Source organism: Geotrypetes seraphini, chromosome 1, assembly GCF_902459505.1.
Source record: "Geotrypetes seraphini chromosome 1, aGeoSer1.1, whole genome shotgun sequence".
In the NCBI taxonomy this organism is placed as follows: Eukaryota; Metazoa; Chordata; class Amphibia; order Gymnophiona; family Dermophiidae; genus Geotrypetes; species Geotrypetes seraphini.
The window spans coordinates 390,345,549-390,369,537 of record NC_047084.1 but is presented as its reverse complement, the minus strand read 5'-3'; positions in this window follow the sequence as shown (position 1 = coordinate 390,369,537).

The window sequence follows — 23,989 nt, the reverse complement described above, 5'->3', positions numbered from 1 at the left end:
CTTTTGTTGCAAACCTCCTATCATTTTCGTCACCCTCCTCTGAACTGCTTCAAGTCTTTTTGTGTCCTTCGCCAGCTATGGTCTCCAAAACTGAACACAATATTCCAAGTGGGGCCTCACCAACGACCTGTACACGGGCATCAACACCTTCATTCTTCTACTGGTTACACCTCTCTTTATACAGCCCAGCATCCTTATGGAAGCAGCCACTGCCTTGTTGCACTGTTTTTTCACCTTTAGATCTTCAAACACTATCACCCCAAGGTCCCTCTCCCCATCCATGCATATCAGCCTCTTCCCTCCCAACATATACGACTCCTTCTGATTATTAATCCCCAAATGCATTACTCTGCATTTCTTTGCATTGAATTTTAGTTGCCAGATTTTAGACCATTCCTCTAACTTTTGTAGATCCTTTTTCATGTTTTCCACTCCCTCCTCGGTGTCTACTCTGTTACAAATGTTGGTATCATCCTCAAAAAGTCAAATTTTTCCTTCTAACCCTTCAGCAATGTCACTCACAAATATATTGAACAAGTTAAGCCCCAGCACCGAATCCTGAGGGACTCTACTACTCACCTTTCCTTCCTCTGAGCGACTTCCATTAACCACCACCCTCTAGCGTTTGTCTGTCAACCAGTTTCTAATCCAGTTCTCCACTTTGGGTCTATCTTTAGCCCTTCAAGTTTGTTCAAGTGCCTCCTAGGGGGAACCGTGTCAAAGGCTTTGCTGAAATCTAAATAAATTACATCCAGCATATGTCCTCGATCCAGTTCTCCGGTCACCCAATCAATCAGGTTCATTTAGCACAATTTATCTTTAGTAAAGCCATGTTGCCTCAGATCCTGTAACCCATTTGATTCTAGGAAGTTCACTATTCTTTCTTTCAGCAACACTTCCATTATTTTTCCAACAACCGAAGTAAGGCTTAACTGCCTGTAGTTTCCCGCTTCATCCCTGTGACCACTTTTATGAATAGGGACCACATCCGTTCTTCTCCAGTCCCTAGGAACTACTCCCATCTCCAGAAATTTGTTGAACAAGTCTTTAATAGGACCCACCAGAACCTCTCTGTATCCTGGGATAGATCCCGTCCAGTCCCATCACTTTGTCAACCTTCAGTTTTTCAAGTTGTTCATAAACACTTTCCTCCATGAACAGCGCAGAATCTACTCCATTTTCTTCCATAATTTTGCCAATCTCAATTCTTCTCCAGGTTTTTCTTCCATGAACACAGAGCAGAAGTATTTGTTTAGCACGTTTGCTTTTTCCTTATCACTCTCCACATATCGGTTCCTAGCATATTTTAGTTTAGCAATTCCATTTTTCAACTTCCTCCTTTCAGTGATATATTTGAAAAAATTTGTGTCTCCCTTTTTGACATTTTTAGCCATTTGCTCTTCCACCAGGCATATCTCCTTCTTGCGTTCTTTCGATTTCACTTGGTAGTACTTTCTGTACTCTTCTTCTTGTTTTTTTTGTAATTTTTCAGGAATGCCAACCTTTTTGCCTTTATTTTCTCTGCCACTAGTTTAGAGAACCACGTCGGTTTCCTTTTTCTCTTGTTTTTATTTATTTTCTTCACATAAAGTTCCATAGCCATTTTTATAGCTCCTTTCAGCTTAGACCACTGTTTTTTCCACTTCTCTTTTGTCCTTCCATCCTAACAGCTCTTTCTTCAGATACGCTCCCATTTTATTAAAGTCCGTATATTTGAAATCTAGGACTTTTAGTATCGTGCGGTCGCCCTCCACTTTAGCCGTTATATCAAACAAACCATTTGATGATCGCTACTTCCCAGGTGAGCACCCACTCGTACAGTAGATATACTCTCTCCATTTGTGAGGACCAGATCCAATATTGCTTTTTCCCTCGTGGGTTCTGTCACCATTTATCTGAGCAGAGCTTCTTGAAAGGCATCCACAATCTCCCTACTTTTTTCCGATTCCGAAGACGGAACTTTCCAGTCCACATCCAACAGGTTGAAATCTCCCAACAGCAGCACCTCCTCTTTCTTTCCAAACTTTTGGATATCCACAATCAGATCTTTATCAATTTGCTGCGATTGAGTCAGAGGTTTGTAGACTACACCCACGTAAATAGAAGTTCTATCTTCTCTTTTCAGAGCGATCCATATCGCTTCTTCCTCTCCCCAGGTCCCTTGCATTTCAGTCGCTTGGATATCAATCCTTACATAGAGAGCTACTCCTCCACATTTTTGACCATCTCTGTCCTTCCTAAAAAGATTATATCCCGGTATGTTTGCATCCCATCCATGGGATTCACTGAACCACATCTCTGTGATAGCAACAATATTCAGATCTCCCTCTATTATCAGGGCTTGCAGATCATGAACTTTATTGCTTAGACTGCGAGCATTTGTGGTAATTGCTTTCCAGCTATTTTTCAGCGGTGATCTTTTTTGTATAGTTTTTTGTTTTGTTTCACTTCCTGTTTCAACGCTAAGAAGTGAGTTGCTAATATTGTTTGTGTTGCAATCTTTTACTCCATTGACTGAACTTTTCAAGGAGTCTCTAGAGTCGGGAGTGTTACCGGAGAACTGAAGAAGGGCAGATGTGGTCCCTCTCTACAAAAGTGGAAGTAAGGAAGAAGTAGGTAATTACAGGCCAGTAAGTCTGACTTCTGTGGTAAGTAAATTAATTGAAAAATAGAGAGTAAGAGAAGAAGAAGAGGTCAACTCGTACCCCTGTCTCCCCCCCTCCTCCTCCCACTCAACAATGCACCAAATAGGTTATAAAGAGTTTAATATGGCATTTCTAGCTCGTGTGGACAATGATTGAATATAGGGGTCCCAAATGCTAAGGAATTGCCATTTGCATTTACAGCTGATATGAGCTGCCCTGCGTTCCAAAAGAATGAGATCGTGTAATCTGTTTCTCCACTCCCAATATGATGGCAGAGTGGGACTAATCCAGACTGAAGAATCACCTTCTAATACTGTTTTTTAATGAAGAACTCTTTCAAGCACTTTGGTTCGTACACTGTTATTTGGCATGTTGGTTATCTCTACTGCTTGGTTTTCTTGTTTTTCAGTATGAAGACTGGTTCTTTTTTCTTTTTTCCTGGGGTTCCTCCAGGACAGGTTTGAGAACCACTATACTAAGGATTTAAGGATCCCCTCTACAAGTCCAGATATTTCTTCTGTGAGTGTGCCAATACTAAGTTAGGTTGGTCTTCTAAAGTTTCTAAATTTATGGTTCTTAGGTAGCATTTAGAAAATGCCCACAGAAGGATGGTTTTGATATGAGATTTTTTTTTTTTTTAGACGAGGCTGAATTTGCTTTGGAAATGTCTTGATAAGATTTTTAAACTGTCTTGTGTTATCCTGTGTGGGTGCATCCAGTTTCCTACAGTACACACTATGAGAAAGGAGGTAATTGCTGATCTTTTACTCCCTGTTTTAGGGTACCATATAAATGCTGAAATAAGCATATATAAAAATATCTTCACCAACACTCATATTTGTATATATGTTTAACTCGATATCACATTTTTATAGTAAATATAGCAGTGACATATAGGGCTCCTTTTACTAAGCTGCAATAGCGTTTTTAGTGCATGCAGAATTTTAGCGTGTGCTAAACCCGTGCTACATGGCTAGAACTAACGCCAGCTCAACGCACTAAAACCACTATCACAGCTTAGTAAAAGGAGCCCATAACATCAACAAAAATTTTCTATTTACCTCAGACCCTAAGGATAGTTTAAGAAGATATGCATTAGCAACACAGCTGAAACACTGCCTGTGCTGGGTCCTTTCTATGTTTGTGTCTCCTAAAGTGTGTTAAGAAAAGTGTTTAAGGAATCTGGATAAGGTTAAATGACCATTTTTCTCAATGGAGAAAGGTAAACAGTGGAGTGCCCCAGGGATCTGTACTGCAACCAGTGCTATTTAACATATTTTGTAAATGGTCTAGAAATATGAACGAGATAGGTGATTAAGGGTGTCTTTTACTAAAGCGCGCTAGCCAATTTAGCGCACACTAAATGCTAACGCGCCCATTATATTCTATGGACGCGTTAGCATTTATTGCGCGCTAAATCTGCTAGTGCACATTAGTAAAAGGCCCCCTAAATTTTCAGAGGAAACAAAGCTATTCAAAGTTATTAAAACACATGCGGACTGTGAGAATTGCAGGAGGACAGGAAATTGGGAGACTGGGTATCCAAATGGCAGATTAAATTTAATGTGGACAAATGCAAATTAATGCACATTTGGATTATTCTTCCCAATGTGCATTACTTTGCAATTATACTATACTTAATCTGGTGAAAGTGGATAATAAATAAATAATATAAATGCTCCACTAACTGGTTTGAGACGTGGCGGAATATGATAGGTGCAGCTCTTTTTAAAGTAAGAATGAGAAATGGCCACAGCTACAGGACACTGGTGAGAACGAGCAAGCAACTCAGTGAGCATTTTAGATTTAAGATACACTGCAGTGAGTGAATTAGACACAAGTAGTGTTTATTTATTTTCACAGAGAGTGTTTATTTATTTTCACAGAGAGTGAAAGTGGACAAGCCCAGAAGAAACGGCTTTTACCGTGAAACGTTGGCTATCACTTGTTTCCATGCAATTTAGAGGCAGCAGCCGACTCAGTCCTGCACAAATAATTGAATGTGGTATCTGCACATTCTCCTCTGAAGTTTTTTGCCGATGATGTGGGTGGAGGAGGTTTGAGCATTTATGCCCTACCTAAATAAAAACCTGAGGCTTTTTCTTACTTTGCAATTATCCACATTAAATTTCATCAGCTATTTGGATGCCCAGTCTTCCAATTTCCTATATCCTGCTGCAAATTTCACAGTCCGCTAGGTTCAACAAGAAGAGTTAAGTGTCATCATGGACAATACACTAAAATTTTCTGCTCAGTGCACAGCAGTGGCCAAACAAGCAAACAAAATGGTAGGAATTAATAGAAAAGGGAGAGAAAACTCCAAGAATATTACAATATAATGCCTCTGTATCACTCTATGGTGCAACCTCACCTTGAATATTGTGTGAAACTCTGATTGTTGTATCTCAGAATTTATAGCAGAATGAGAAAATGTTCAAAAAAGGGTGACCAAAAAGATTAAGGGGATGGAACTCTTCTCATATGAGAGAAGGATTAAGAAGTAGGGCTCTTCAGCTTGGAGAAATGATGGTACAGGGGTGGGGGGAGGGAAATTGAGGTCTACAAAATCCTGAGTGGAGTAAAATGTGTAAAGATGATTAATTGTTTACTCTTTCAAATAGTTCAAAGACTAGGGGATACTCCATGAAGTTGCATATTAATATTTTTTAAAACATATAGGAGACAATATTTTTTCACTCAATGGATTAAGCTCTGGAACTCGTTGCCACAGATTGTGGTAATATCATTTAGCATATTTAGGTTTTAAAAATGTTTTGAGAAGTTCCTGGAAGCAGTGGCATACCAGGGGGGTATGTCTGCCCCGGGTGCAGCCTTGGGGGGGGTGCACAGTTGGCCAGGTCCGGAAAATTCTACCGGGCCGATCAGCCTTCCTCTCCCCGACGTCAATTCTGCTGTCAGAGAGGAAGTTTGGGCCAGCCAATCGCTGCCTAGCTGGGCAGAACTTCCTCTCCGACTGCAGAATTGACATCGGGAAGAGAAATGCTGGTCGGCCCAACGCAGAGAAGACGAGCTTGGGGCGGCGGCGACTTTGGGGCATGTTCCCCGATGGCGGTGACTTGGGGGGCTGTTCCCCAATGGCGGCAGCAATGGCTTGAGGGAGGGCAGGGAGAAAGAAAGAAAGGGGGCAGGCAGGGAGATAGAAAGAAAGAAGGGAAACAGAGAAAAAGAAAGGGGGCATGAAGAGAGAAAAAAGAAAGGGAGGCAGGGAGAAAGAAAGGGCAGGGAGAGAGGAAGAAAAAGTTGGGGGAGGGAATGAGGTGTGGAGGAGAGGAAGCATACAGGCTGAAAGAAGGAAAGAAAGATTGGATGCACAGTCAGAAGAAGAAAGTGCAACCAGAGACTCATGAAATCAACAGACAACAAAGGTAGGAAAAATGATTTTATTTTCAATTTAGTGATCAAAATGTGTCTGAATTTATATCTGCAGTCTATATTTTACACTATGGTCCCCTTTTACTAAACTGCAATAGCGGTTTTTAGCGCAGGGAGCCTATGAGCGTCGAGAGCAGGCCTGGGCATTCAGCGCAGCTCCCTGCACTAAAAACTGCTATTGTGCTTTAGTAAAAAGGGAGGGGGGTATTTGTCTATTTTTGTATGGTTGTTACTGAGGTGACAGTGCAAAGAGTCATCTGCCTTGACCTCTTTGAAAAAACCCCATAATAGGAATGATAATTAACATTTTCTCAACGTACAGTGTGCTTTGTGGTTTGTTTGTTTTTTTATTGTTGATAGATCATTTTGACTTGGTCATTTTAAAAGTAGCTCGCAAGCCCAAAAAGTGTGGGCACCCTTGAGCTAGAGCGTTGAAGCTGCGTGTTTCTGCCGTAAAGGTAATCTCTGAAGCAACTGGAAGTTGCATCGGAGACAACCTTTACGGCAGCCATATGCAACTACAACGCTCCGGCTGCTGTAAGAAGGCAGTTTAGACATTGCCGGCAACAGGGCAGGGAGGTTTGTTGGACCAGGTCTGTTGTTCGGGGGGGGGGGGGGGGGAGAACGCGCCACGAAGGTAAGGGGCAGGGAGGGAGAAAGGGAGGAAAGGTGTAGTGGAGAGGAAAACAGGGTAAAACAGAGGGGGGAGAAGGACGCTGAAAGCACATGGGGAAGACAGAGGGGGAGAAGGACGCTGAAAACACATGGGGAAGACAGGGCGGAGAAGATGCTGAATTGAAATGGGGAACAGAGAGTGGGGAGAAGACGCTGAAGGGAAATGGGGAAGAGAGAGTTGGGAGAAAATGCTGGCAGGGAAGAAGACAGAGATGCCAGACTATGGGGGGAGCGGAGGGAAGAAGATGGGTGCCAGACCAATTTGGAAGGGGGGAGAAAGGGAGAGGCACAGTAACAGAGCAAATGGAAGATGCAGAGAGAAGAGAGACAGTGGATGGAAGGAAGAGAGTAACAAGAAGATGAGGAAAGAAGAAACCAGAGAAGACAAAGGTAGAACAAAAATTTTCTATTTATTTATTGCTTTAGGAGACATGTGTCACTGTTTCTGTGGTGTTGCATTTTATGCAGAGTCCAGCTTCTTGCTGGTTCAATTTAACCTTTGTCTATGTATTTCTATTTTAACCCCCTTTTTCAAAACTGTGGAGCATTTTTTAGCGCCAGCTGTGGTGGTAGCAGCTCTGATGCTCAGAATTCTATGAGCATCAGAGCTGTTACCACCGTGGCTAAAATCCATACTACAGTTTTGTAAAAGGGGGAGGGGTTAGTTTGTGATGGCATATTCCATACTAGGCAAAGATGTTTTCTGTGTTCTGTGTGTTCGAAAGACATGGTTTTCTGTTAGGATTGATGGTGTAGGATTGATCTGTACTAGTCTGGCTTGTTTAGTTTTACAATAGGTGTATTGATGTTGTACTGCTCACTGCAGTATGTAAGATACTGCCTTTTCCTAGGTACTCATGTGTGACATGTGGCTTGTTACTAAAAATCATGTTTTTCGTACAGATGGGGGGGATGCCAAAAAATGATGGGCCCCAGGTATCACATATGCTAGGTACGCCACTGCCTGGAAGAAGGAAAAATTATGTTCTTACCTGTTAATTTTCTTTCCCTTAGACGCAGCAGATGAATCCAGAGACCAATGGGATAGCTCACATCTACCAGCAGGCGGAGATAGAGAAACTGATTAACAGGTGGTCCTATTGGCTGGCACTCCTCCTGTTTATCCAGTAATCTCTATCTCCCAGCAGGAAAAGGTCGCTATTCAACTAGCTCCTGAATTCTGGCTGTGGCTGGAACTTTATTTTCTCCTGTTGAGGTTTCTCTTCAGTGAGACTGCCATTCTGTTTCTCCTGTTGAGGTTTCTCTTCAGTGAGCTGGCAATGCTATTTCTCCTGTTGAGATTTTCTCTTCAGTGAGACAGGGGTGTCCGGCTGAACGGTGCCGGCTTTAGGGATTACACCTGGGCCCCCCCAGGTCCCTGCCTCACCCTCCCTCCAGTGATAGAGGGTCTGACTGGGTCTCAATATTTTTCTTCTTTCCCTTCTCTGTTAAAAAAAAAAAAAGAGACCACAGTTCCTCCATTCTGCCTGGTTACTGCTGATCAACCAGATTTAACTGGCTTCAACCGGCCCTAACAACAAGCCTGTGAGTATGTCTGGCTTTTACAGTTGTTTGAACTTCAGGTTCTGTTTGGAAGTCTTAGCACTGTGGGTTCGGTCATCGTACATTTAAGGTATGGATATTTTATTGAGGCTAAGTTTTATGACTAGAAATCCGTGGAGGGAGCCAGGACTTCCCGCCCTTTGCATGCACACGCTTTGTTTCCTTGTTGGTTACAGCGTGGCAGTAGCGATGCGATTTCATGCTCGTACTTGTTCTCATTGTTGGGTTTCAGTGCAGCAGTAGTCCTGTTTATTCTGAGGCTCTCTTTCAACATAGCGTTTTAGATTTGAGACAGTGGAGCATCGAGCACTTTGGAATTTGATTGGTGCACTCTCATAGAGAGTCAGGGAAAGAGGTGCGTTTTTATTGCCTTCCTCAAGTCCAGTAGAGGAGCGATAGGTAGTGTGAGTAAGATCTTTTTCAGGCATTCTCAAGGCAGAGGGTTCATCTCAAGGTCACACAATCACTTTTCATCTTACGAGTGGAGCGGTTGATTCGGGGCTTAGGGTAGAAGTTTGGAAGTCATATAGGCCAGTACCATGTCGTAGAAGAGTTTGTAGGCCATTACTAGGCCTTTGAGAATATACATTGCTTGTCGATTGGCAGCTAGTGGGCAGCGTGCAATGCTGGGGCGATCAGGTCTCGTATGTGGAGATTCTTCAGGAGTCAAATGGTGGCGTTTTGTACTCAAAGTCGATGGATTTTTTTGCCATGAGTCCATTTAGGAGCGCATTGCAATAGCCCATACAGAAGAGGACAAAGGCATAGAGTAGCTGTGAGAAGTCTGGTTCCAAGAAGTACTGTCTGATTTTCCGTAGCTTCTGGAGGTAGTAGAACAAGGCGGATACTATTTGGGAGATGTGGTCAGAGATCAAAAGGTTGCCACCAAGGATCTGTCCAGGCTGTATACTTTGTCTTTGGCCATCAAGGTGGCTGATTTCCATGAGGCTGACGGGTGGATGAGTTCAGGGTCACCTCTCTGTTTCCAGAGGAGCTCGGTTTTTACCGCTTTTAGTTGTACCTTGTTTCAGGACATCCAATTTTTTATTTCCGAGAGGTTCTCGGTTTGCACCTAGCGGTAGGTACAGTTGTATGTCATCGGCAAATTAGTGGATCTTTATGTGGTGTTTTAAGGAAATGTCTATCAACAGTATGATATAGAGGTTGAAGAGCAGAGGGGACAGGGGAGTGCCCTGCGGTACTCCATATTTTATCAGTATGGGTTGTGATAGAGAAGATCTTAGTAGGACGCTTTGGGTCCTATAGCTCAGGAATGAGAAGAACCACCAGAGTGCTCGATCACCTATTCTTATATTTGTGAGACTGCCGAGGAGGCTGGGTGATTGATGGTATTGAAGGCAGCACTGAGGTCTAGAAGGACCAGTAATCCGTCATTTCCTTTGTATAGTATGCTCCAGCAGTCATCGATAATGTCTGCTAGGAATATTTCCTTGATATGGAATTTTCTGAAGCCAGATTACTGGCCAGATTGGTATAGGGAGAGGGCATTGCATCTGTCAACAAAGGCTTGGAGTTGCGATAATATGGTCTTTTCCAAGATCTTGGAGATGAAGGGAAGGTTTTAACTCACCTTGTTAATAGCTCAGATTAAGTAAAATATCTGAAGGACCACCCCTGGTTGTGAGCTTACCCCACAGCAAGGCACAAACTTTGTTTTATTTCAGCACACCATTATCTCTTCCATATTTAATACAATGTGCTTCTTTTTAATACAAATCTGATTCCAATTATGGCAACACTTCAAAATTTTCCAAAGAAACTGAATTATGTCTGATACACTGCAAGAGACAAATCTACCTTTGATGCATCTAATATAATAAAACGGTAAGCCGTGCATGCGCATTTCCTATGCGTGCGCTGGTTTTCCTTGAGCTGTAGCGACCCATAGGAAGTGCGCATGCGCGGCTTACGGTTCTGTTTTTCGGTCTGGCATGCTCCCTGCCGTATTGCATTTTTCAGTTGAAAGACGCAGCGGTGGCTCCTCTCACGATCCCCGCCTGCGTCGGACTTCCGACGCAGGTGGGGATCATGAGAGGAGCCACCGCCGCGTCTTTCAACTAAAAAAAAAAATACGCCAAGGCGAGCAGGCCAGACCAGACCGAAGCTCAAGACGAAGGGAAGGGGGGGGCCTACAAAGAAGAGGACTCCAGCCGCGAGGAGCCGAACGGAGCAGCCAGATCGCAACAGGCCAGAACGTGGGGGAGGGGCCGAACGGAGCAGGCAAGATCGCGGTAAGAGAAGGGAAGGGGTGGGGGAAATGCTGCAACTGCTGCAACTGGACCTGGAGGGGAAGACAAATACTGCTGCTGCTGCACAGGGAAGTCGGGGGGGGGGGGGAGGGAAATGCTGTTGCAGGGAAGTGGGGTGGAAATACTACTGCACAGGGAAATGGAGGGAAAGAATGACAGACAGACAGCAGGAGGAAGGGAGACAGACAGAAAGGAAGAAAGACACAGGGGCAGGGAGAGGGACAGAAAGACAGACAGAAAAAGGGAGCCAAGGAGAGAGAGAGAGAGAGACAGCGGGAAAGAAAGACAGACAGAAAGAAAGACAGACAGACATATATTCTAGCACCCGTTAATGTAACGGGCTTAAAGACTAGTCAGAAATAACTGGGCAGAGTTTTGACCTAAACCTGTTAAGGCTTCATATTAATTGCATGCTTAACAATACTGAACACTGTATCATACAGTTCAGCAAGAGATACAAATTCAGTATATCCAAGATTAATATTTCTAAAGGGAATGCCAAGTCTCAATGGCTAAAATGTCCCTGGATTTTTTTTTCTTATTTTATACATACAAATAGCTACATTTCCATTCTCTTTTTGTTTCTCATTTTCATTTGGGTCTAATATCTACATGTAAATGTCTGAAAATAGCATCTGTAATTGAAGATTATGAAGTACAGCCAGCTCCTGACAGCCTACTAAGGAAGATGGATTATCCTCATTTTTCTGTAAATTTTGTCAATTTTGGAATTCATAAGCTATCAACACTGATCAAAATGTGACTGCACAGCTGTGTCAAAAAAAAAAAAAGAAAGAAAGAAAAAGAGGAGCAATGCCGATGCTGGTGCAGCTCCCTTGTTCACTGAGAAGATTGGTTTTTGCTCCTTCTCCCTCCCCCTGCTCCCACACCTCATCCAATGCATAATGTGCTGCCTCAGAATCAGCTCTGGTTACTTATGTTATATGGCGAAAAATAAAATAAATAAATAAATAAATTGAAAGCAGGCAAATTCTCTGGTGTGCCGATTCAAATCACAGAGTGTAATTTATTACATTTTTCTGCCCTTTTTTATTTATCCCTAAGTAGTAAACACAATTTCCATTCAGGAGGTTCGTTATGTTTCACTCCTACCAGACAATCACAGCACACTTGAGGCAATTGTTCAGCCTCTTCCTCTCAATTTTCCCATTACTGGGAGTAAGTACTGTTGGGACTCTTTAATAGCCCGACTGCAGCCCATATCAATAACAGATGAGGTTTAATCGTCCAACACAAAAATTATTTAAGCTCAAGTAAGGACATTCAATGTCATTTGCATAATGGCATTTCCTATCCCGTGCACCTAACCCATCGTGAATAAGTAAGGCCGAGGGACCATAAATACTAATAAATCATGACGCCCATGCTCCTCTTGCTGTAATAGCAGCCACTCTTTGTAGAAATTATTCCAGTAAGAAATGGGCACTGTAATTCCAAAGACATGTGGCATGCCACAAGCCAGTAAATCTCTCCTTTACATAAGCTGCCCTGTCCTAAAAGCAAAAGAATCCACCCCAGTTTGGTAGAAAAGAAATGGATATCACCATGTTACTGGGGTTTTTTTTTTCCTTAAAGCATCCAAATAAAAATAAAACCAAGAATAAACTGGTAACTATGCATGTGTTCACACAGGAAGATGCAAAACTAACCAATGTTCCTTTTAAATAGGAATTCAGTCTTTTAAGTCTGAAGTCCTGCATGTAGGACAGCAAATAGAAGTGATGCTCTATTTTCAAGTTATGCCTTACTTGATAATTGTCATTCCCTGAGTTATGCCAGACCAATGGGAGGACCCTGCAGCAGGGAGAAAAGAGCAAATTCCTGCTCCATCCACTGTGTATGCTGGTGCAGCAGTTAACGTATATAGTAAGCTATTGCTTTAGCTAAGCCCTTGGATTTCTCATAGTAACAAGAAGGGCCATTTTTGATAGCACGTTTAAGTCTGACTTTGGATGTCTCCAACAAGATGTACAAAAGTCTGGTGGGAAACCAACCATTTTTGAAACCACAAGACATCCTGGCCCTTAGGACATCTATCTTTTTTGGCCATTTTCAAAAATCAAAACGTCCAAATGTGAAACATCCAAAGCAAGCCATTTGAATATGGGAGGGGCCAGCATTTTAATCGACTGACCACACAGACATGCCAACAGAGCAGTGAGGCATCCTAGGGGGCACTGCTGTGAACCTCACATAAAGGGTGTCAGGTACACATGCCACCATAACCTCTTTATATTGTATGGTGAGTTCTCCAAAACTCCTCCAAAACCTACTATACCCACCTGTCTACCATCATATAGCCCTTATGGCTTCAGGTGTTACCTATATGGTAGTAGAGTAGGGTTTGGGTGGGTTTTGGTGGGCTCACACTTTCCACCATAAATGTAGTAGATAGTGCACCGCTCACCATGCTACTTCAGACACCTGCTTGGTTCTGTACTAGGATGTCCCATAATATCTATAGGTATCATAGAAGCTGGTACTATTTCTCTCGCATCTTGGGGGGGGATGGGTGGGAGGGACTAAGTAACCACTGGGGGAGTGTGGAGGGCCATGATTTCATCCCTCCAGTGGTCATCTGGTCAGTTTGGGTACCTTTTTGGACACTTCCAAAGCATCAGAGGAAAGGACATGGTCTCTTTTTATCAAGCTGCATTAGGTTTCTTTATAGGAATTCTCATAGGAATTCTAAGAGCATCAAAGCTTTCACCACAGTGGCTTAATAAAAGGGGCCTATATTAGCTACCATATATTCTTGACAGTGAGAGTAAGGCTTTTGTGTGCTAATGACAATTTGATTTAACATTTTTCCTCAGCAAGAAGTATTAGCGTTCCACCATCTCCCTCCCTCCACCTCACCTTAGATGCAAAGTTTGCCGGCTTTCTTTTTCGCCCAGCCACACGCTTTCAAAGAGCTGCGCATGCGCGGCTGCTCAAGTTATTCAATTTTCTCCTCTGCTGCAATTTCTGTTTCTGGTTGCGTCAGAGGAGAAGATTGAACAACAGAGCAGCCGCACGTGCGCGGCTTTTTGAACGCGTGCGGCTGGGCAAAAAAGAAAGCCGGCAAACTCGGCATCTAAGGTGAGGTGGAGGGAGGGAGTTGACTGAACGCTGCAATCGGGCGAGAGGGGGCTGCTGAACCACACGATCGCGCATGCTCCCGGCTTACACTAGGAAGGAGGGAGTGGGAGGGAAAGAGATTCTGGGCCAAGGGGATAAAGAGGGAAAGAAAGAAACCCACAGCAGGAAAGAAAGGAGAGGACAGGCAGGTGAGCCAGATGCTAGAAGCAGGGGGGGGGGGGAAGAAAGAGGGAAAGAAGCTAGATGGGGTTGAAGAGAAGAGACACATTGGTGTGGAAGAGGAAGACAGGGGAAATCTGGACACAGGAAGGTAACAGAAACAGAGGGGAAATTATGTGCATGGGGGCATAGGGACAGAGACATAAAGGGGACATACATGCCATGGGGATGGTATATGGACATGGGGGTAGTGGGGGGGGGCAATGCCAGATACATAGGGGCGATATTAGAAATGGGGAAAATAGGAACACAGAAGCGAGATTGTTTGGGGGCTGAGCTCGCAGGCTCCAGCGGCTTGCACAAATTACATTGTAACATGCCACGAAAGTAAGAGGGAGGGAGGTAGATAGATAGGCCGCACAAGAGGAGCTGAAGGGTGGTAGAAAGGAACAGATGGTGAAGGAGGGAGGGAAGGCTGGTGGTGGAAAGGAATAGGACAGACATTGAAGGAGGGTGGAGAGGAACAGACCCTGAAGGGAAATGTGGAAGACAGAGTGGGGAGAAGACACTGGAAGAGAAGAAGACAGATGCCAGACTATGGAAAAGCGGAGGGAAGAAGATGGGTGCTAGACAAATTTGGGGGGGAGGGGGGTGAAGGGAGAGGCACAGTAACAGAACAAATGGAAGACGCAGAGAGAAGACACACAGTGGATGGAAGGAATTCAATGAGAAGATGAGGAAAGCAGAAATCAGACAACAAAGGTAGAAAAAAAAATTATATTTATTTTCTTTTTCTTTTTTTTTTTGCTTTAGGATAAAGTAGTATATTAGTTGTGTTGATAAAAATTTATAAATAAAGCCCTGCCAGCTGAACATCTCTTTCTCTAGTTCAGCAGCCAGAACTTTGATTTATAAGGAAGGAATAAGCTAAATATTACAGTACTGAGGCTTATATGGATGCTGCGGGGACGGTGACAGGCGGTGAATGGGATTACAGTGACGGTGACAGGGCAGTGAAAGGGATGGCGGTGACGGTGACGGGGCGGTGAAGGGGACGATGGGCCGGGATGGGGCTGTGACGGGGACAGATTTTTTTCCCCGTGTCATTCTCTAATGGGGAGAGAGACCTTGGGATGATACTGTCTGAAGATCTAAAGGCAAAGAAACAATATGACAAGGTGGTGGCTGTTGCCAGAAGGATACTGGTGGAGAGAGAAAGAAAGACAGGCAGGCAGGGGGAGAGAGAAAGAAAGGCAGAAATAAAGAGGGGGGCAGGGGGAGAGAGAAAGAAACACAGGCAGGGGGAGAGAGAAAGAAAGAGAGACAGAAAGGCAGAAAGAAAGGAATATTGGATTTACAGAAGAAGGAAGTGCAACCAGAGATTCATGAAATCACCAGACAAAAAGGTGGGAAAAATGATTTTATTTTCAATTTAGTGATCAAAATGTGTCTGTTTTGAGACTTGATATCTGCTATCTATATCTTGCACTATGGCCCTCTTTTACTAAACCGCAATAGTGGTTTTTAGTGCAGGGAGCCTATGAGCGTCAGGAGCTGCGAGGTGCATTCAGCGTAGCTCCATGAGCTAAAAAACGCTATCACAGTTTAGTAAATGGGGAGGGGGTATATTTGTCTATTTTTGTATAGTTGTTACTGAGGTGACATTGCATATTTTAAAGTCATCTGCCTTGACCTCTGGAAAAAAACAACGAATACAAATTATAATTAACATTTTCTCTGCGTACAGTGTGCTTTGTGTTTTTTTAAATTTTGTTGGTAGATCATTTTGACTTGGTCATTTTAAAAGTAGCTCGCAAGCCAAAAAAGTGTGGGCACCCCTGCTCTACACGGATGGGGAAAGGGGGCATTGTCTGGAAAGTAGTATATACTAATGCTCGACGTATGGGAAAGAAGATTCTGGATCTTGAAGCTGAGATGGAAGAAGATGAGTTGGATATAGTGGCGATCATAAAGATGTGGTTCATGGAGAATCATAACTGGGATACTAGGCTATAATCTGTTCAGGAAAGACAGGGTAGGAAGAAAAGGAGGTTGAGTAGCGTTATATGTTAAAAATCATATCTAGCATATGTCATTGGTCTAATTGTCTGGTCACCCAATCAAGAAATTCAATCAGAGCGTTTGGCACGATTTACTTTTAGTAAAACCATGTTCCTCAGATCCTGTAACCCATTAGATTTTAGGAATTTTACTAACCTTTCTTTCATTAATGTTTCCACTATTTTTTCCAATAACTGAAGTGAGGCTTACCAGTCTGTAGTTTCTCACTTCATCTCTGCGACCACTTTTGTGAATTAACACCACATCTGCTCTTCTCAAATCCCCAGGAATCACTCCTGTCTCCAAAGATTTGTTGAACAAATCTTTAATAGGACCCACCAGAACCTCTCTGAGCTCCCTCAGTATCCTGGAATGGAACCCGTCCGGTCCCATCACTTTGGCCACTTTGAATTTTTCAAGTTGTTCATAAACAGTTTCTTCCATGAACAGTGCAGTATTTACTCCATTATCGTGTGTAACTTTGTCAGACAATCTGGGTCCTTCTCCAAGATTTTCTTCCGTGAACAAAGTGTTTGTTTAGCACATTTGATTTTTCCTCATTACTCTCCATATATCAGTTCATAGCATTTTTAGTCTTGCAATTCTATTTTTCATCTTCCTCCTTTCACTAATATATCTGAAAAGTTTTTTGTTCCCCGTTTTTATATTTTTAGCCGTTTGCTCTTCCGCTTGCACTTTCACCAGACGTATCTGTCTCTTGACTTCTTTCAGTTTCACCTGGTAGTCTTTTCTATATACCTCTTCTTAAGTTTTTTTTATATTTCACAAATGCCAACTCTTTTGCCTTTTCTCCACCACTAGTTTAGAGAACCATATCGGTTTCCTTTATTTTCTTCACATAAAGGTCAGTAGTCATTTTTATTGCTCCTTTCAGCTTATGTCCTCCTATCCTAACAGCTCTTCCTTCAGGTACTCTCCAATTTTACTAAAGTCCGTACGTTTGAAATCTTGCACTATGAGTTTTGTTTGCCCACCCTCCACTTTAGCTGTTATATTGAACCAAACCATTTGATAATTGCTACTTCCCAGGTGGGCACCCACTTGAATATTAGAGATACTGTCCCCCATTTGTGAATACCAGATCCAATATCGCTTTTTCCCTCATGGGTTCTGTCACTGTTTGTCTGAGCAGAGCCTCTTGAAAGGCATCCACAATCTCCCTACTTCTTTCCATTTCCACAGATGGAACTTTCCAGTCCGCATCTGGCAGATTGAAATCACCCAACAGCAGCAGCTCCTCTTTCTTTCCAAACTTTTGGATATCTGCAATCAGATCTTTATCAATTTGTTGCATTTGAGTCGAAGGTCTGTAGACTACACCCACGTAGATAGAAGTTCCATCTTCTCTTTTCAGAGCGATCCATATCGCTTCTTCCTCTCCCCAGGTCCATTGTATTTCAGTCGCTTGGATATCAATCCTTACATAGAGAGCTACCCCTCTACCTTTTTGACCATCTCTGTCCTTCCTAAAAAAATTATATCCTGGTATGTTTGCATCCCATCCATGGGATTCACTGAACCATGTCTCTGTGATAACAACAATATCCAGATAACAACAATATCCAGGTCTGCCTTTAACATCAGGGCTTGCAGGTCATGAACTTTGTTGCTAAGACTGTGAATGTTTCTGGTCATTGCTTTCAGTGGTAAACTCATTTTTTTGTATAGTTTTTTGTTTAGTTTTGCTTCTTGTTGCATTGCTAAGAAGTGAGTTGCTAATATTGTTTATGTCTGCTTAGACTACTACATCGTACTTCTCTCGGGCCTCCGTGCACCCATCTCTTACCTCTTCAGTCCATTCAAAATTCTGCTACATGACTCATATTCCATGAGAGCCACTATTCTCACATTACCCCTCTCCTCAGGTTACTTCATTGGCTCCCCGTCCATTTCTGAATACAGTATAAACTCCTCTTGCTGACTTACAAGTGCACTCGCTCTGAAGCCCCCCAATATCTCTCCTCACTTATCTTCCCCTATGCTTCCCTCCCTTCCCCCCATGATCTCCGTTCATTGGAAAAGCCCCTTTTATCTGTACCCTTCTATTCCACCGCCAACTCCAGACTCTGTCCCTTCTTTCTTGCGGCAACTTATGCTTGGAACAGGCTGCCTGAATCAATACGTCGTGCCTTCAACATTTAACTCCCACTCACTGCTGTCTGATACCTATACCCACTTCTACCATAATCTCCCCAACCCTGAAATGTCCTGTCTATATTAGATTGTAAGTTCCTCTGAGCAGGGACTGTCTATTGCATGTTAAAATGTACAGTGCTGCGTACGCCTTTCAGCGCTATAGAAATAATAAATAGTAGTAGTAGTAGTAGTATGTCGCTATGTTTACTACCATCACATCTTGTCTTTTGTTGGTGGTGGCCTTCATAATTGTCCTTCATACATACACCACCCCCATTTTCTAGTTTAAATGCCTAGAAACATATTGCCTAAATTTTTCCGCAAGGATTCTTTTTCCTGCTATAGTAAGATGTAGTCCATCATTACCATACAGTCTCTTGTCTTCCCTTTATTTCCCCATCCTCCTATGTACCTAAAGCCTTCTTGATGCCACCAGGCTTTGAGCCACTTATTGAAGTCCTCTGTGTTTTTAACTCTTTCCTCTCCCTTTCCATATGTAGGCAGTACTTCTGATAAAGCTACAGTCTTTATAAAAGGTTTTAAACCCTCCCATAGGTCCCAAAAAGCTTTCTGCACTGAAAGTGGGGAGTTGGCCAGGTCATGTGTTCCCAAATGAATAACAACATCAGCTTTAGTGTTCTTAGTTTCTTCCCTGATTATAGACAGTATTTGTTTGGTACTCCTGGTAGCCGAGGATCCTGGGAGACACTTCACTATTTTAGGTTCCTTGACTTGTGTTCCAAAGTTAATGCCTCTGATGATGGAATCTCCTAAAAGCAGTAATTTTCTGAATTGAGCTTTCTTACTTTTCCTTTGTGGGTGCTTTTCTTCATGAGTTACTTTCACTGATTCCAGTTCCATTTCAGCTCTTTCTTGAGCACTGAAATGCTCTAATGGAGCAAAAGAATTCTGTAGGTACAACTGTGAGGGTGGATATTTCTGTGTCACAAGTCACAGTCTACCTGCCCCTACTGTGATCCATTTATTCCTTAATTGTATTACTCTTTGAGGTAGTGGTGGTAATTTGGTATGACTCTGCGGAGTGATGGAAGCAGCTTTGATTGCATCCAATTACTGTTTAAGATTACAGGGCTCTTCCTTAATACTAGAAAGCTGAAGACAGATTAGGCAAGCCCTAAGTCTCCAAATAGTGTGCCTTGGAACTAAAGTACTACAATGTTTGCACTGAATAAAATTCATCCTGATTGGTTGGTATGGGAACTGACTGTTATATAGACAACCCAATAGTCAAGAATACTTATCAGTAACAAACCCCGGAGTGGGTGGGACAATATGTCCTTAATTCAGGAGAGAACCAAGCAGATGAAAATTAGATGCATAGGTAGTGTAAGCACAGGGGTGGGTGGAGTGAGGGAGTGGGAGGGACTAAGTTATCAGAGATCTGTGAACGGTGCTAGCTATGAAACCTATCTACAATGTTATTTTCTATTAAAACACCTTTCTATAACTCTGCAATAGAGCCTACCTCCAGACAAAAGGTGGGGGGAGGAGACTAACACAATACCTCAAGGATAGCACAAATACTTTAAAGAAAGTATATGGTTGGGCAGACTGGATGGACCATTCGGGTCTTTATCTGTCGTCATTTATTATGTTACTATAAAGACAGACTTTCTTGAGACATACCCCAGGAATACTGCCCTAAGGGGTTCAAAAGGAGGTTCTCCTAAATTATAGAGGACCAATTGTAAGTGTCATGGTAGCACTACCCATCTCAGAGAAGGCCTGATTCACATAGCCCCTTGCAGAACTGTACCACCTGCTTGTGTTTAACAGGAAAGTTCACACTATGTGCTCCCTATAACATGCTGAGGCAGTGCAATGGACTCTGATAGAATTAAATACCAGGCCCTTATCAAACCCAGTGGGCAAAAAGTCCAAGACCTGATCCCTCTATAGTCCAAGCCCAGTGGGCAAAAAGTCCTAGATTCTGATCCATCTATATGGAAATGTTTTTCCTCCATGCACCAGTCATCCAAACATTCTACAGATCCAAGGTATATACCAAGGCAGTAGACATCCTTCTAGTTTTCAGCATGGGATAAGAACTCCAATTTCCTTTACCCTGACCTTTCAAGAATCAGGCCATTAGTTTTCAGGTCCCCATACCAGAGTTGCCTTGACCAATCTAGGGTCAACAGGATTGTGTTTCTTATATGTGTGGAGATATATTGTATCCTTCCTATTAAGGGCTGGAGGAGAGGGGAGAACATACAGCAACTTATAAAATCATGGGATTATCAAAACATCTATCTCCCTAGATTATTTCATCTTTCACCTGCTGAAGAACCTGAGTGACTTGGCATTCTGAGATGTCAACATCAGATTCATAGAGTGGTCACAATTATGTCAAAGCCACCAGCTGTTAATGGCTTAAGAAATCCACCTGCATACTCATTGTGCCTGAAAATTGGCCTGGTGACATTACCTCTAGATATCTCTCTGCCCACATCAGGATGAGGCTTGTTTTCTTTGTGGGATGTTTTGATCCTTCCTTGTTTGTTGTTGTATGCTATGGCTGTTGCATTGTCCAAATGGACCCATACTGCTTTGTTCTCATGGAGACTGTATAACCTTAGGAGGACCAAACTGACAGTTTGGATCTTCAACCTATTTATTGGCTTCTTGGATTTTCTTTTTGACTACCTTTCCTGGATCATCTGTCCTAGACTGTGCTTCCTCCATCCTCAGGGCACTACATCAGTGGTCAGAATGCTCCAGAAGTGGAGTCAAAATATACTCCTCAATCTAGACAGCCTCAGATAAAGCTAGACTCAATTAGGGCACTGGTCTTTGACCTAAGGGCCGCCATGGGAGTTGACTGCTGAGCACGATGGACCACTGGTCTGACTCAGCAGCGGCAATTCTTATGTTCTTACCACTGGTAATTCTTAATAGAGAATCCTGACATCACATTCTCTCTCTCTCAGAAACTGATTGATCAGAACATTTACTTGTAATGGCTGTTTGCATGTCACTACCCAGGAGATATATGAAACTGCCTGTTTATCTTTCCAAGAAGTAGATGTGGCTGTGCTGGTTCTTGTGAAGTTCATACATTGACGTTTCTGAATCTGCAGTTGGACTGCCTTAGTCTTTATTGTTGGGTCAGAGTGAAAGGAAGAACTTTGTGTATTTCATCATGGCAGATGAGGAAGACATAGTACGGCTAATTGTTTCACCACCGTATGCATACCATAACATTTCAAGAGTTTCATTGTCGCTGTTTCCAAGTTTAACAAAAAATTCAATCAGAATTCTCTGGCTTACTCTCACAGACACACCTTCCTCATCTGCTGTGATGAAACATACAAAGTTCTTCTACTCACTGTGACCCAACAATGAAGACTACAGCAGTCCAACTGCAGATTCAGAAACATCAGTGTATGAGCTTCACAAGAACCAGCACAACATTGCCACATCTACTTCTTGGAAAGAAAACCAGAGGCATTACTTTTCAATCAGCCCTCATAACAAGTACATTTAAGAACTTTCATGCCTGTGTCTAGAGCTTGTCTATTTATGCATTCAAAAGAAATTTAACTTAGCCTGATATTCTGGGGACTGAAGTTAGAGCAAACTTGTTCTTGGCTTGGTTGACAATCCATACCAAATCTATGTAAAATGTGATGAGCTATGCTGTTGCTATCCTGCTTTCTCTTTCTTGTTATCTGAACTGGCCAGTCATCATGATAGGGATAAATCAGCATGCCCATTTTCCTCAGGCAGTCAATTACAACTTCCAGTACTTTGGTAAACATTCATGGAGCTGAAACCAACCAAAAGGGCAGTGCTTGAAAACAGAGAAGTTTTAGAAAGCCTAATCTTATGAGAACATGCTAATAAAAATCTTCCTTTAGGTCCAAGGTGGTTAGACATTCTCTTGGCTGTACTGATACCACAATTGATCCCAAAGTCTCCATAAAGAACATTAATTTGCCTTAGTATCAAAATGGGCTGAGGGGAGCCCTCCTTTATAAATACCACCAAATACAGGGAAGCTTCCTCTTCCTGGCCCTGGCATTAGCACTGCTCTGTGCAAATCACAGAAATGACGAAGGGTCAACTGTCCTTCTCTGGAGCACTATGGTATGAAATTAAGAACCCTTCATGGACTGAGACCAAGTGCTCAAAGGTACAGTTGTGCCTGATGACATATAGACCCATAGATCTCCTATAATACAGCTAAGGCAAAGGTAAACTGCTGAAGCTGCCTTGAACAACCTTTGCCTGGATCTCTCTCATATCACTGGGTTAACTTAAGTCTGCCAAGGATATGAGATCTTAAGTCACAAAAGGAATGCCTTCTACAAGGGTATTTGTTTCTCTGGGAATGAGCAATATTTAAATGACTTGGCATCCTGAAGATCCCAAGATCATTTTCTTGAACTATTACCTCATGTCCTATCCTCTGGGAAGCACTGACTAGGCCATCCCTAGCCTGCCAAAATATGTCTTCCTTTGCAGTAGCAGGAGCATTCAGGCTCTCTACGGTGTAATTCAAAATAATGAAGGAAGTGGACTATTCAGCATATGTAACTCAACAGGAGGACAGCCATAGTTTTAGAGTGAAGTATAAAAATTGGAATCTAATGAAAAGCCAAAGTTTTCCTCCCTAAAAGAGTTCTAGTACAGAGGAGATGTAGAGCTGCAGGCAGAGGCTCTCCACATTGGGGTGGAATAAGAAAGAAAGTGCAGGGCTACCAGTCTGATTCACAGCTGCCCCTGGGGCTGATGTGGAGGAGAATATTGAAAGGTCAATTTCCAGTTAAAGGAGGAGAGAAAAGGTTGATAGCTGAGTCTACATATATCTCCCCAGGCATAGAATATGTATCACAATGAGGGTGATGCAGGGGAGTAGCCAAAAAGTGATTTTTTTTGTGGGGGCCCTAGGATGGACTGGGGGAGCCAAGTATTTTCTCTCAGTCCCACTTCCCCCCTGATGCCACCATTTTGTTGCTGCTTCCCCCTGCTACTGCAATTGCCACCTCCACTATCACAATTGGTGAGAGAAGGTTAGCAATCATAGCTTTGCTGATGGGGATGCTCAAGCCAAAGAGTTTCCCTGCCGGAGCTCAGCCCACACTACCTGAGCAACAGACGTCATCAGGCTGCTCCAGCCTCAGACACCCAGCACTTCTGATTTCCTACAGCTCCAGCAATGGGGGCTGGGCTCTGGTACAAAATCTCTTCAGCTAGCGGGGGCTTGAGCACCCCCATCAGCCCTGTACTGGCTGCAATAGTATTGGAGGGAGCTTGAGACCGACTTGAAGAGGCCCCTACTCCCATGGATACTCCACAGGGGTGAAGGGGGGATTTTAGGGAACATCTCAGTCTTTTCTCAAACAAGAAAGTGAGAGAGAATAAAAATAATGAGAGGAGACTGAGAAGGACACAGTGAGGCAAAATGACAGATATAGGGAAGAGCGGAGGAACTACAATGTCATGATAGGAAAGAAAACAAGGGTAAATAACATGAAGAAAGAGGGCAGGGAGTTAGCATAGGCAAGTCAAAGTTGCAGGCTGCAAAATAACTGTATTTTTCTATAGTAGCCTACTATATCATATCATATATGTCTTTGAATAGGAAGGCTTTGAGACTGGATTTGAATTTGATCAACTTGATAAAGAGAAAGAGACAAGACACACAGAGGAGTAAGAAGTATAAAGCATGCATGAAAATAGAGGAGAGAACTACTCATAAAAGACTACTGAACTTTTTTTGATACTTTCTGCCACCATTTTACTTTGTTTTTATGGAATACTTACTTCATTGTTTCCCTATTTCTTCTTTTGCATATATCTGTATATTTTTGGAGAACCCAATAAGTAAGAATTTTATCATATCAAAATAGCCTCCCTGCTACTGTGTCTGTCTAATATTAACTTCTAATATTAAAATCTACCATTAGGGGAATGTCTGTCTGTGTGCATTGGAAAAAA